At 41.4% G+C, this 13,364-nt stretch overlaps 1 protein-coding gene across 1 annotated transcript in view; it reads left to right on the forward strand.

The window, feature by feature from the left end:
• LOC126929312 (putative cystatin-9-like protein CST9LP1) overlaps positions 1-13,364 on the forward strand; it is a 419,803-nt gene that overhangs the window by 97,652 nt on the left and 308,787 nt on the right. The window lies entirely within an intron of this gene.

Consider the following 13,364-nt stretch of genomic DNA (forward strand, 5'->3'; position numbering starts at 1 on the left):
TGAATTATCTTGGAAATGAACACCATTTAAACATTTTTACTCTCACCTACTTTTCCAAAGAACAAAATAAGTAAAGTATTATTTATCTTCAGAACTTACAAAAATGAGTTTGTTTTTGGCCAGAAACCTCAAAGCTCTTTTAGCACTCTAGGTTATCAGAGGTAAGGAAAACCGATTCAGTTTTAAGTGGCTGGTGTGCTCTATCATTGTTGGAAGCTTGACAAAGGTAGTTTAGAAATTGTAGATAAGTAGAGCAAATTATGAATTATTGGGAATGCATAGGGAACAAAACAACTATAAATAGAACCTAGTACAAGCTTTCCATTAGAAACTCAAAAACATCAATGGCTTTATATCTGCAAGTAAATGAAAATTAAATGTAAAAAATCCCAGGTGTGGTGACTCACACCTGTAATCCCAGCACTTGGGAAGTTGAGGCAGGAGGATGGCTTGAGGCCAGGAATTTGAGACCAGCCTGGGCAACGTAGCGAGACCCTGTCTCTACAAAAATAAAAAAAAATTAAATAAAAGTTAAAAAAAAAAGTGGTAAACCAACCCTAAATTTATCTCCTACTCAGTTTACCTTAGAAGCCACAGGTTATCCAGAGTCTACAATAACAAATGATGGGTATTTTTTTTCAGATGTACAAATTAATGTATTTTAGTCCAGCAACACCACTGAATTCAAACACTTACTTCAAGCACATGGCCAGTATTGTAGTGCTAGTACTATCTACACAGAATAGCAAATGCAGTGTGAAATAAAGCAATGCAAGCATTTATGTAAAATTTGGCTCCATGCTAAATCTGGCTTCATGTTTAACTGTAAGAGAGAATTATCGAACTACCAATGTATCTCTTTACAATATTTCTTATTTTACCTTCATCAAAAGTAAGAGCTTTAACTATTAACAATGCTAATTACCTACATTTCTCCAATTTTTATCAGGTTTTAAGTAATATTTTACTATCGAATCTTTTCAACTTTCTGTTTTCTCTGTATATCCACGAAGATAGACACACAAAGACACAGGAAGAAACTACACATTACTTAACTTTTGAATTAGACAAAAGTATTATAAACTACACATTACTATAAGAAACTACACATTACTTAACTTTTGAATTAGATACAATTATATATTAACTACAATTCTTATTCTTAGTAACCTTAAATCTTAGTGAAAACTTAGGAAGCAAGAAATCCTAAACTGCCTATCAGATATTGGCATTTTATAGATGAGAACAATTTCACAATTTTTAAAAACATATTTCCCCATATCATCATCCTAATTGGAAATGACCCAGACATCCAAGGAGCATCTGTTATTCAACCCAAAATCACTTTAATGTTTTAAACTACACACAAAGTTTACCTACAAGCATTTATCCCATTTATATGTACTCAAAGATTATCTAGATTCCTTCTGAAAACTGAGACATTAAACAAAGCTAGTCATCATATCGACTTATTTCCTTGTCAACCGCTTCTTTTTTTTTTTTTGAGCCAGAGTCTCGCTTTGTTGCCCAGGCTGGAGTGCAGTAGCGCAATTTCGGCTCACTGCAACCTCTGCCTCCTGGGTTCAAGTGATCCTCCTGCCTCAGCCTCCTGAGGAGCTGGGACTACAGGTGTGTGCCACCACACCCGGCTAATTTTTTTTATTTTTGGGATATATTGGGTTTTCACTGTGTTAGCCATGATGGTCTCGATTTCCTGAGCTCGCTATCCACCCACCTTGGCCTCCCAAAGTGCTGGGATTACAGGCATGAGCCACTGTGTCCGGCCATAAACCACTTTTTTTTTTTTTTTCTTGAGATGGAGTCTCGTTCTGTCGCCTGGGCTGGAGTGCCGTGGCATGATCTTGGCTCACTGCAACCTCTGCCTCCCGGGTTCAAGCTATTTTCCTGCCTCAGCCTCTCGAGTGGCTGGGACTACAGGTGCCTGCCACCACACCTGGCTAATTTTTGTATTTTTAGTAGAGACAGGGTTTCATCATGGTGGTCAGGCTGGTCTCGAACTCCTGACCTTGTGATCCGCCCGCCTCAGACTCCCAAAGTGCTGAGATTACAGGCCTGAGCCACCGCGCCCAGCCCAACCACTTTTTATAGTCTGTGAATATCTGGTATGTACCTAAGAACCTTGACGTTTAACATATGGATATTTTCACCAATAACTAAGAAGATCCAGCTGTCTTTGTTAAACCAACACTAAATTAGTCTTCTTCATCAAAAAACCACATGAACAAGGATCATTTTGTTTTTGCTGGGTTTATATTTTTATAACTTTCTGTGTAAACCCTGACCTAAAAATATCTCGTAGAGACAAATACAAAACCCAGACAAAAATGTATGTTGACCATTCTGAAGACATATCTGTTTTAATTTTACAATAATTTTAAAGCCAGGTTTTTTATTAAAGATCTACTTAAATCATATGAACTTAAAAATTTTATGGTCTGATTTAATTAATTTATGAGTGCTCTTTTATTTATAAGCAAATTTATCAGATATAATATATAACATAAAAAAGGTACATAGACATAAACACATCTAATCATGTACACACAAAAACACACACAAGATCCATTAGGTTTTACCTAAAAAATCTAGCCATGAGGTAGCAATAGAAACTTACTGGTTTAAGACACTGTTCACGTCTAACCTTTTTTTTTTACCTCATAGGTAATCCAATGAAGGCTCTGAACCAAAATTTAGGGTAAACTCATTTTCATGGCAGTTTGATTTTTTAAAGGCCAAACCTCCCCGGCCTCTAAAGAATACCGGGGCCAAGCAACACCCCAGAAGAACACCATGTACTAAGCAGGTCCCAAAAACAGCAGCATAAAGCCTGATTACACACAACTCCATCCCACATTCCCATTCAACAGCAAACTCCAGATTCCAAAGAATATTGGGGCCTAACAGTATTACAAAAGATTATCAGTTTATCAAATTTTGATTTCCCATGACTATATGAACACACACATATGAACGATCACCAAAACACAATTCAACTGTTGCAGTAACAAACAAGCCTCAAGAATGTTTAAACAGAAACAGCCAGATGGTTTTCCTCTCTGAGTTGGTTGAACTTATCCAACCTGCAAATGGAAATTCCCTTAGAATTTCCCAGATTGAGGGAGCAGATCCCACTCTCTGGGCCCAAAAAGACACTCACCCATCTGGACACAGATGCCAGATTTCAAAGGCTGTTCTTCCTAGGCAATCAGAAACTTGGTTGGGGCCAGGAGCAGTGGGGCCATATAGAGACTGAAACCCACCTCCAGCCAAAAGTAGATGGGCAGCAACTTAGGGGACTTTCCAAAACTCTCCTTCCCCACATAGCCAAGCCGTGAGCAACACTTTCCTGGTGAGGAAACCAAAATCTGGTACCACAATGCAGGGGGTTCCATCTAAGTTCTGTTACTTCCTGCACAGAAAGTCAAACATGGAGACAACGAGCATTGACAGGGAGAGGGCTTTAATGGGGCGCCACAGCAGAGGAGATGGGAGACCAGTCTCAAATCATTTTTCTTACCCACTAAAATAAGGGGTTTATATAGTAGAGAAGAACTCTAACTACATGCAGGAAAACAGGAATTGGGGAGGGTGAAGGAAGAGGAATTGGTGAGCAGAAGTCATGATGGTTGAGGAATCTGGCATCTCATTGTCTGGAATGCTGACCTGGTGAGTTTCAGTTCCTTGATGCGGAAGGTGCATTTCCTAAGGAAGTCAGATAAGGCAAATGTAAGTTTCTCAAGTTTTAAGACTGGGAGGGCCAATTTCTATGTTCATTCAAAAGAAACCATAAATAATAGTTTTATGGGACAATTGGGCTGGTTTCATATCTGCCTAGGGGTCAGGTTTCACTTGAGTGCAGGGCAGGGGATCCTTCATTTTCATGATGGCCCCCATTTTGGGTGGCACCAAAATGACTTTCTATTATGAAATAGTGATCGTAGAACTTTTTCTGTGCCAATCATATTTGGAAAATCAAAATATTTGCAATTGTTAGTCTCAAATAGCACCGACTACAGGAACCTACAGTCTGCAACTTGTGGCATAGCAAGTGCCTGAGAAGAACCCTTGGGCTGTGCCAGAGTTGGCAGGGAGGGGTGGGCTGTTGGGCCCTGAGAGTTGGAGGGTGTCTGAGGGGAACTAAGGAAGGAAGAGGCTTGCAGAGTGGGCAACCCCCTCCCCCACAATAAAGGAGAGGATGATATGCTGAAATATCAAATGTGAAGATGAAGACAAGAAGAAAATCCTCCAAGGTGGCAGATAAACCACAAAGCTAAAGGGCAATTCCTGCTCCCACAGCTATCTGCCCTATAAATCCTGCTCAGTTCATGAGTTTGCAGAGAAGCTTTGTAAGGTGGAGCCTGCATCCTCCACTTCACCATCTTTACCACCAGAGGGAAGCATTCACCCACGGATGACCAGCCCCTCCGGCACCAGCTACTCCAACCTCATGTTGGCCAGCAGGCTCTGAAGGTGGCCCTGGGGTTGACGTAGGGTCTGCCTTGGAGGAACAAGCTTTGCAAACTAAATACTTCCTGAGTGCTGTTCTGGGTTCTGCAGAGCTCCCTCTGCTTGGCCCTGTCCTTGCTACTCTGGGCTGCCTGGGCATGCAGGGTTTTATTGATTAGAGCAACTGCCAGTGGATGGCCCAGCCTCCTGTTCCTGCAGTGCTCCCCACTGCCTCTGCTAGACCTTCACAAGGCAGGTGACAATGAAGGTGTTGATACCCCTACTGATGGTGGCAGTGGGCCATCTAGAACAGCCACTGTGAAGATGCCAGCTGCAGCAGGAGAGGCACAGCTGGGGCTGCATGCTCCACAGAGCTGGTGGGGGGCCAGGAACAGGTGGGAGTCCCATGCTCCCAGGCACAGCTGTGGCCGCCCAGCTGCAGCTCCAGACCTGGGCATCCCTGTGCTCTCAGGGCCCAGGAAGTCCCCAGCCCTGACAGGTTCAGAAGTGCCTGCTCCTGCTCCTTGGCCTTTCCCTGCTCCTGGCACCTGCTCAGCTGCAGAGCAAAGTTGTAACTGAGCCTGGGAGCTGTCATGACCCAGCTGGGTATTTGGGCACTTGTGGCAGTGCTGACATGCCAGCCCTCTGCCATTTCAGCACCCTCAGGACTTTGGGAGCTGAATAGCATGGGAGGGCTGCTGGTGGGGGCTGAGTGCAGCTCAGCATGGGCTTGCAGGCACCGTTCAATATGAACAGCCTGGGCGCCGTGGATGGCATGTTGATGGTGGGAGGCAGACAGTTTCCTGGGCAGAAAGGGGTGGTTCCCTGGTGAATTCTCACTTTCAAACCAGGGGCAGCCTGAAGCCTTGGAACCAGGGTGTCAGTTCTGGATGGAGGCTGCGGCCCAGAGTAAAAACTTACGGTGCTTTTTTTTGCACCTGCCCATGACCACCCATGGACCAATCAGCACACACTTCATTCATTCCGAGCCTATAAAAACTCCAGACTCAGCCAGACTCAGCCAGACATCAGGACTACTAGCTGTGGGAAGGAACTACCCACTTCAGGTCTCCTCAACTCCTTGGGACAACCTGTCTGCTGAAAGGAGCTACCCTCCATGGTTCTCCTTTCCACTGAGAGCTGGACACCCCTGGGGCTGACCTACTTGCAGAAAGGAACTACCCATCTTGGATCTCCTGAGAGCTGTTCTGTCACTCAATGAAGCTCCTCTCCACCTTGCTCACCTTCCAGTTGTACGCATACCTCATTCCTCCTGGATGTGGGACAGGAAATCAGGGACTGCCAAATGGCGGGACTGCAAGAGCTGTGAGGGCCGAAATGTCCCAACTTACCACATTGTGGGTGATGAGGAGAGAAGAGCTGCGGCCATTCTGGGAGCCTGGACCTCAGGGTTCCCTAAGCCAGGACTGGAATATGCTTTAACACCCTGTTTGGGGCTCTGTGGTTCCTGGCATCTCTGAGCTTTCAGGTACCACCATATTCCCCTTGTCCAGGTGCTGGTGCCTGCAGTGGAAGCTGCTTGCAGTACGTCTGGTCCAGTCACAGCCCCACACAGAGCCGGTATCTATGCTAGCACCTGGAGCTGCCTGCCCATTGCAGTCAACATGTCTGGCTGTGCACAGTGGCCTGACCCTGTGCTCTTTTGCTTACACACACCTGACCACACTGCACCTGGCTCACCCTTGGCAAGTGTGAGATCTGGGCCACAGCGTGAGCTGAGCACAGCCTGAGAGACCAAGTGGGTGGAATGAGCCCAGTGGGTACAAGTAAAACCTGAGTAGAGGTGCCACGAGGCACAGAGGTTTCCAGCTGGCAAAGTGACACCCTAAAGATCCTGTGACACTATAGCCAAGCCTGGTTTCTGTCCACCCTTCCACTCTTTCTCCTCTCACCCCTTTTTTGGCACTCTTTCTCTTCCTTCCTTCCCTCTTTTCTGAAGCTACCCATCTCCGTCTTGTTCTTGGTAATATCTAGGGGTCAGAGGCATGACTTCCAGGGAAAAAAATCTGCTTTTCTTCCTCTGGTTAACAAAACACATGATCCCATAAACAAAATTAAGAACAAAATCATGATCATATCAATAGAGGCAGAAAGGCATTTGATAAAACTTCAGCATCACTCATGCCAAAAATCTCTTAATAAACTGGACATAGAAAGAAAATCCCTCAACATAATAAAGGCCATATATGACAAAGTCATATATGCCCACGTTCACCGCTCATTCAACATGGTTCTGAACACAGTCCTGGAAGTTCTTGACACAGCAATCAGACAAGGGAAAAAAGTTAAAAGGCATCCCAATGGGAAAAGAGGAAGTGAAATTACCCCTGTTCACTGATGATATATTCTTATATCTAGAAAGCCCTAAATACTTCACCAAAAATCTCTTAGATTTGTTAAATTCAGTAAAGTTTCAAGATACAAAATTAATGTACAGAAATCAGTAGGGTTTCTACACATCAATAGCAACGTAGCTGAGAATGAAGTCAAGAAGCAATCCCATTTATAGTAGCTATCAAAAACTAATGAAATACCTGGGAATATATTTAACTAAGCAGGTGAAAGATCTCTGTAATGAGAACTATAAAATATTGAGGAAAGAAATCATAGATAGCACAAAGAAACTGAAAAACATTATATGCTAATAGATTGGAATAATCATTATAGTTAGAATGACCTCAATGCCCAGAGAAATCTACAGAGTCAATGCAATTCCCATCAAATCACCAGTATTATTTTCACGGAATTAGGAGAAAACAATTCTAAAATTCCCATGGAACCAAAAAAGAACTCAAATAGCCAGAGCAAGTCTAAGCAAAAGAACAAAGCTGGAGATATCACATCACCTCATTTCAAATTATACTACAATGCTACAGTAACCAAAACAGCATGGTACTGGTATAAAAATAGACACATGAATCAATGAAACAGATTAGAGAATGTAGAAATGAAGCCACATACCTACAACCAACTTATCTTAGACAAAGTCAGTAAAAATATGCACTGAGGAAATGACACCATAGTCAATAAATGGCACTGGGAATATTGGACAGCCATATGCAGAAGAATGAAACTAGACCCATGCCTCTCACCATATACAAAAATTAGCTTAATATGGGTTAAATAAATAAACATAAGAGACAAAACTATTAAAATATCCTACAAGAAAACTTAGGAACATCTTTTGGACATTGGGCTAGGCCAAGAATTAATGAGCAAGTCCTCAAAAGGACATAACAAAAACAAAAATAGACAAATGGAACTTAATAAGACTAAAGAGCTTCTGACAGCAAAGGAAATAATCAATGGACCAGGCATAGCGGACTCCACCTATAATACCAGCAGTTTGTGAGGCTGAGGTTGAAGTATTGCTTGAGGCTATAAGTTTGAAACCAGCCTGGACAACATAGTGAGACCTCATCTCTAAAAAATAATGAAAAATTAGCCAGGCCTGGTGGCTAGCACCTGTAGTCCTAGCTACTCTGGAGGCTGAAGAAGGAAGCTCACTTGAGTCCAGAAGTTAGAGGCTGCAGTTAGTTATGATCACATCACTGCACTATAGTCTGGAAAACTAACAGAGGCCCTGTCTCAAAAAAAAAAAAAAAAAAAAAAAAAGAAAAAGAAAAAGAAAAAAGAAACAAACAATGATTATTACTACAGCAAAATCAATAGAGTAAATTGACAACCTAAGATTAGGGAAAAAATATTTGCAAACTATGTGTCTGACAATGGGCTAATATCCAGCATCTACAAGGAACTCAAACAACTCTACCAGAAAAAGAAAAACAACAACAACAACAAATTACCCGATTGAAAGGTAGGCAAAGGACATGTACAGACATTTGTCAAAAGAAGCCATACAAACAGCCAACAAAATATGAAAAAATACTCAACATCAGTAAACATCAGAGAAATGCAAATTAAAACCACAATGGGATACCATCTTACACCAGTCAGAATGGCTACTATTAAAAAGTCTAAAAGCAACAGATATTGCCAAGGATGTAAAGATAACACTTATGCACTGCTGGTGGAAATATAAATTCATACAACTCCTATGAAAAACAGTATGGAGACTTCTCAAAGAACTAAATATAGAACTACCCGTTTATTCAGGAATCTCACTTCTGGGTATCTACCCAAAGGAAAAGAAATCGTTATATAAAAAAGGCACCTGCACTTGTATTTTTATCACAACACTATTAACAGTAGCAAAGATAGGGAATCAACCTAAGTGTCCATTAATAAAAAATAGGATAAAGAAAATGTGAGATATACATACTTACATATGTATATTATCTATCTATCTATAATGAAATAACAGCCATTAAAAAATGAAATCATGTATTTTGTAGCAGTATGTTTGGAATCAAAGGCCATAATCTAAAGTAACTCAGAAAAATAAAGTCAAATACTGCATGTTCTCATTTATAAGTAGGGACTAAACAATGGAAATACATGAGCATTGGAAATTACAAAATGGACATTGGAGATTACAAAAGGTGGGAGGTTGGTGGAGGATGAGGGTTGAAAAATAGCCCATTAGATACAAAGTTTGTGATGTGGTTGCTTGGTTCATTAAAAGCCCAGACTTTACCACTACACAATATATGCATGTAAGAAGCCTTCACTTGTACACCCTAAACGTATAACAATAAAACATAACTTTAATGTAAGGTGTCTGAAGACAAGATTCACCTGAGTCTTGATCTGATGAATCTTCAGACAGAGGAATTGCCCCTGATTTCTACCTGCTCAGACCTGGTGCTTACACTCTGCTCCAAAGAGCTTGATATTTTCTCATTAACATCATATTATTACTTTCACTGCCGTCACTTTCACTATTATCATTTTTGTCAACACCATCACCACTGCTATAACCATTCTGATCATGATCGCCATCATTCTACCAATGCTAAGGTCATCACCAGCATCATCATCATCATCATCATCATCATCATCATCATCATCACTACGACCACCAGCATCTCCATTATCAACACTACCACCGTCAGCATCACCTTCATTATAACCATAACTGTCACCATTACCATAATCCTCATCATCACCACTATCACTACAACAATCACCATTATCACCACCATCTTCACTATCACTACCAATACCATCATCATCACCACCATCACAATCATCATCCTTATCAACACCCCCATTATCATCATTACCATCATCACCACAATTAACACCATCGCAATCACAAACACCATCATCATCACACATAACATAAACACCATCACCATCACTACCATCAACACCATCAGCATCACAACCATCCTCACCACCATCACCACTATCATCACTACCATCACCCCCATGATTACCATTATTATTGTCACAGTCACCACTACCATCACCAACACCATCAGCACCATCATTGTTCTCACCATCACCATTATGACAAGCATTCTCACCATGACCATCATCACCATCACCACCATCACTATACAGTTTGGGTGTTTGTCTCCTCCAAATATCATGTTGAAATGTAATTTCCAATGTTGGTAGTGGGACCTAGTGGAAGGTGATTGGATCATGGAAGCAGATCCCTCACGAATGCCTTAGTACCACCCCATGGTAATGAGCGCATTCTCATTTTGAGTTCCTGAGTGATCTGGGTGTTTAAAAGATTGTGGTACTTCCTTCTTTCTCTGTCTTGCTCTCGCTGTTATTATATGACATGCCTGCTCCCATTTCACCTTCCATCACACATGACTGTACATTTCCTTAGGCCCTCACCAGAAATAGATGCTGGAGCCATACTGGTCTAGCCTATACAACTTTGAGGCAATTAAACCTTTTTTCTATATAAATTACATGGCCTCAGGTATTTATGACATATAAAAATGGCCTTATATAATCATTACTATTACTATCGCCACCACCATCACCATTATCATTACCACTCTCATCGCTATTACAATCACCACCATTACCACCATCATCACCACCATACGATCATTATTATCACCTTCACCACTATCACCATCACCATCACCAGCTCCATCTCCACTGTATCCACATCACCATCATCACTATATTTCCACTGTATCCACTGTGTCATTGTCACTGTCATCACACCATCTTCACCACAACTACCAGGTGTCTCTCAACAGTTACTCTGCATTAGACATTGTGCCACACTCTTTATAAACCTCATATGGTTACATCATCACCCTGAGTGTATACATTTATAGAAAAAATAAGGCAGTAATTGGGTTTGTAACATGATGTAAGAGTGTGTGAACCTGCTTTCTATTCTCAGAACTATCTGCAATCAATAAAAGAGAAGACTCACTTCATTTCTCAGCTCCCACATTGCTGGACACAGGTCTGATCTAGATATCCACAGTGACATCTTCACTTGTCCACTGGGCTCCACCCTCAGATTCTGTTTCCTTGGTTCTAAAGTGTTCAGAAAGCTGCATCCCCTGGCACATGAAACCCAGGCATCTATGCCCTCTGTGACCGTCCTCTTGTTTTTGCACATAATGTGGCTTGGCTTCAGAAGAAACTGGACTTCTTAATATTCTGCACATGTATACCTGTCCAGGCTCACAAACATTTGTCTTTATGGAAAGACACCTATACTTCATGGAAAGTCACCTGTACCTGCCCACTCCTCCCTAGGTCTTTGCCTCCCCAAAGCCTACCTGTTCCTCAAGTTCAGGTCTGCATAAACGTTATCTATGGATTCCTCTCTGGTCAATGTAGCCAGGTGTGAAACTTTTGAGTTTGATCTCCTACAGCACTTTTATGTTCCCTAGAGGCTTTTATCATCCTCCTGTTAGAGTCTTTCTTCTTATGTATGTATTTCTGTCCCTCACCAGGCCATGAGGTCTTGGAGGACAGCAACTAAGTCTCCTTCTCCATGTGACTTGCCTCTCAGAGATCACTGAGATAATCACAAACAAAACTAAGCTAATAATAATGATAATATTCTCACAATAATATATAATAATCTATATAATTATACAATGATATATAACAATAATCATCATTTCACAATAACTACTTAGTAGTTACAATTAGTGCCTCCGTTTTACTGATAAGGAAGCTGAATCACAGAGAGGTTAAGGACATATTTGAAATGTACGCAGTGTGTAAATGGACAACCAGGATTTTAACCCAGATAGTCTGGTTTCTTGCTCTCGCCATGAGGTTAGATGTTCCAGCAGTCTGCTGTACTCACAATCTTGGACATTTGAGAGATTTTATGGTGGGACACAGTTAAGATGCTTTTGAGATCAGTGGATGGGGCCCTTTTAACTCCAGGGTCATTGCCCCTTCATATGGAGCTCACACCAAATCACTGTCATGTGTCTTGGCCCAGACTCTCCTCCTTTCTGGAATTCCCTTTCAAATGTAATCATTAGCCTGGAGTAAAATAAGGTAGAAATGAAAATGAATCACAGGTGCTATGAAGCTCGTCCCACCCCCTTGAGTTTGTTGTAGTCATCCCCTGCTTGAGTCAATATCGTAGAAGAATAAGTGACTTGTGTTCTTTCTAGTCATGCTAGGGAGTGCTGGTGCTCATTGCCTTGGCCCCTCTGTTGTTATGAGGGTGTCTTCATCATCCTGAGGCCCAGAGTGACCACAATGTGGTCCAGAGCCCGCAGCACAGATGTCGTGCATCTGTGGAAATAGCAGCCACGATAATAGAGTGTTATGTTGACTGTCTGAAGTCACTGATTTTGAGAGCTTTTTAAAAATAATCTCAAATTTAGTTTAGATTTAAAGGTCGCATGTGCTGTTTTGCTACCTGGATGTTACTGTGTGACACTGCGGTTTGGAGTTTGAGTGGTCCTGTCACCCAGGGAGTTAGCATAGTTCACAACAGGTTGTTTTTCAGCTCCTTCCCCCTTCTTCTCTTCCCCCTCTAATAGTCCCTAGTGTCTATCGGTCCCATCTTTATGTATACATGTACCCAAGGCTTAGCTCCTACTTATAAGTCAGAATAAGCAATGTTTGATTTTCTGTTCCTTTGTTAATTCACTTAGGATAATGGCCTCCAGCCTTATTTATTTTACTGCAAATGACATGATTTTATTCTTTTTTATGACTGTGCAGTATCTTGTGGTGTATACGTACCACGTTTTCTTTGTTCAAACCCACTATTGATGGGCATCTAGGTTGATTCTGTGTCTTTGCTACTATAAATAGTGCTGCCATGAACACAGGAGTACATGTATCATTTTGGTAGAATAATTTATTTTCCTTTGGATATAAATCCAGTAAAGGGATTGACAGGTCAAATGACAGTTCTGTTTTAAGTTCTTTGATAAACCTCTAAACTGCTATCCACAGTGGCTGAACTAGTTTAGACTTCCACTAACAGTGTGTGAACATTCCCTTTTCTCTGTAGCCTCACAGGCATTTGCTTTTGACTTTTTCATAGCCATTCTGATTGGTGTAAAATGGTATCCCTTGAGAAGTGTCTTCTGAGAAGTGTCTTCTGAGAAGTGTCCTCCCATCCTTCACATTCTGTTGTCTTCTCAGTGTCTGTTTTTCCCCTATAGGTGTCCTTTAGTTCATCATTTAGCTCCCACTTATACATGAGAACATGTGGTATTTATTTTTCTGTTCCTATGTTAGTTTGCTAAGGATAAAGGCCTCCAACTCCATCCATGTTCCTGCAAAGGACAAGATCTCATACTTTGCTATGGCTACATAATATTTCATGGTGTATATCTACCAGATTTTCTTTACCCAGTCTATCACAGGTGAGCATTTAGGTTGATTCCATGTCTTTGCTATTGTGAATGGTGCTGCAATAAACATATGTGTGCATATGTCTTTATAATAGAATCATTTATATTTTTGGGGGTATATGCCCAGTAATGGGATTGCTGGGTCAA

This window comes from Macaca thibetana, chromosome 10 (assembly GCF_024542745.1).
Source record: "Macaca thibetana thibetana isolate TM-01 chromosome 10, ASM2454274v1, whole genome shotgun sequence".
NCBI classification, from domain to species: domain Eukaryota; kingdom Metazoa; phylum Chordata; class Mammalia; order Primates; family Cercopithecidae; genus Macaca; species Macaca thibetana.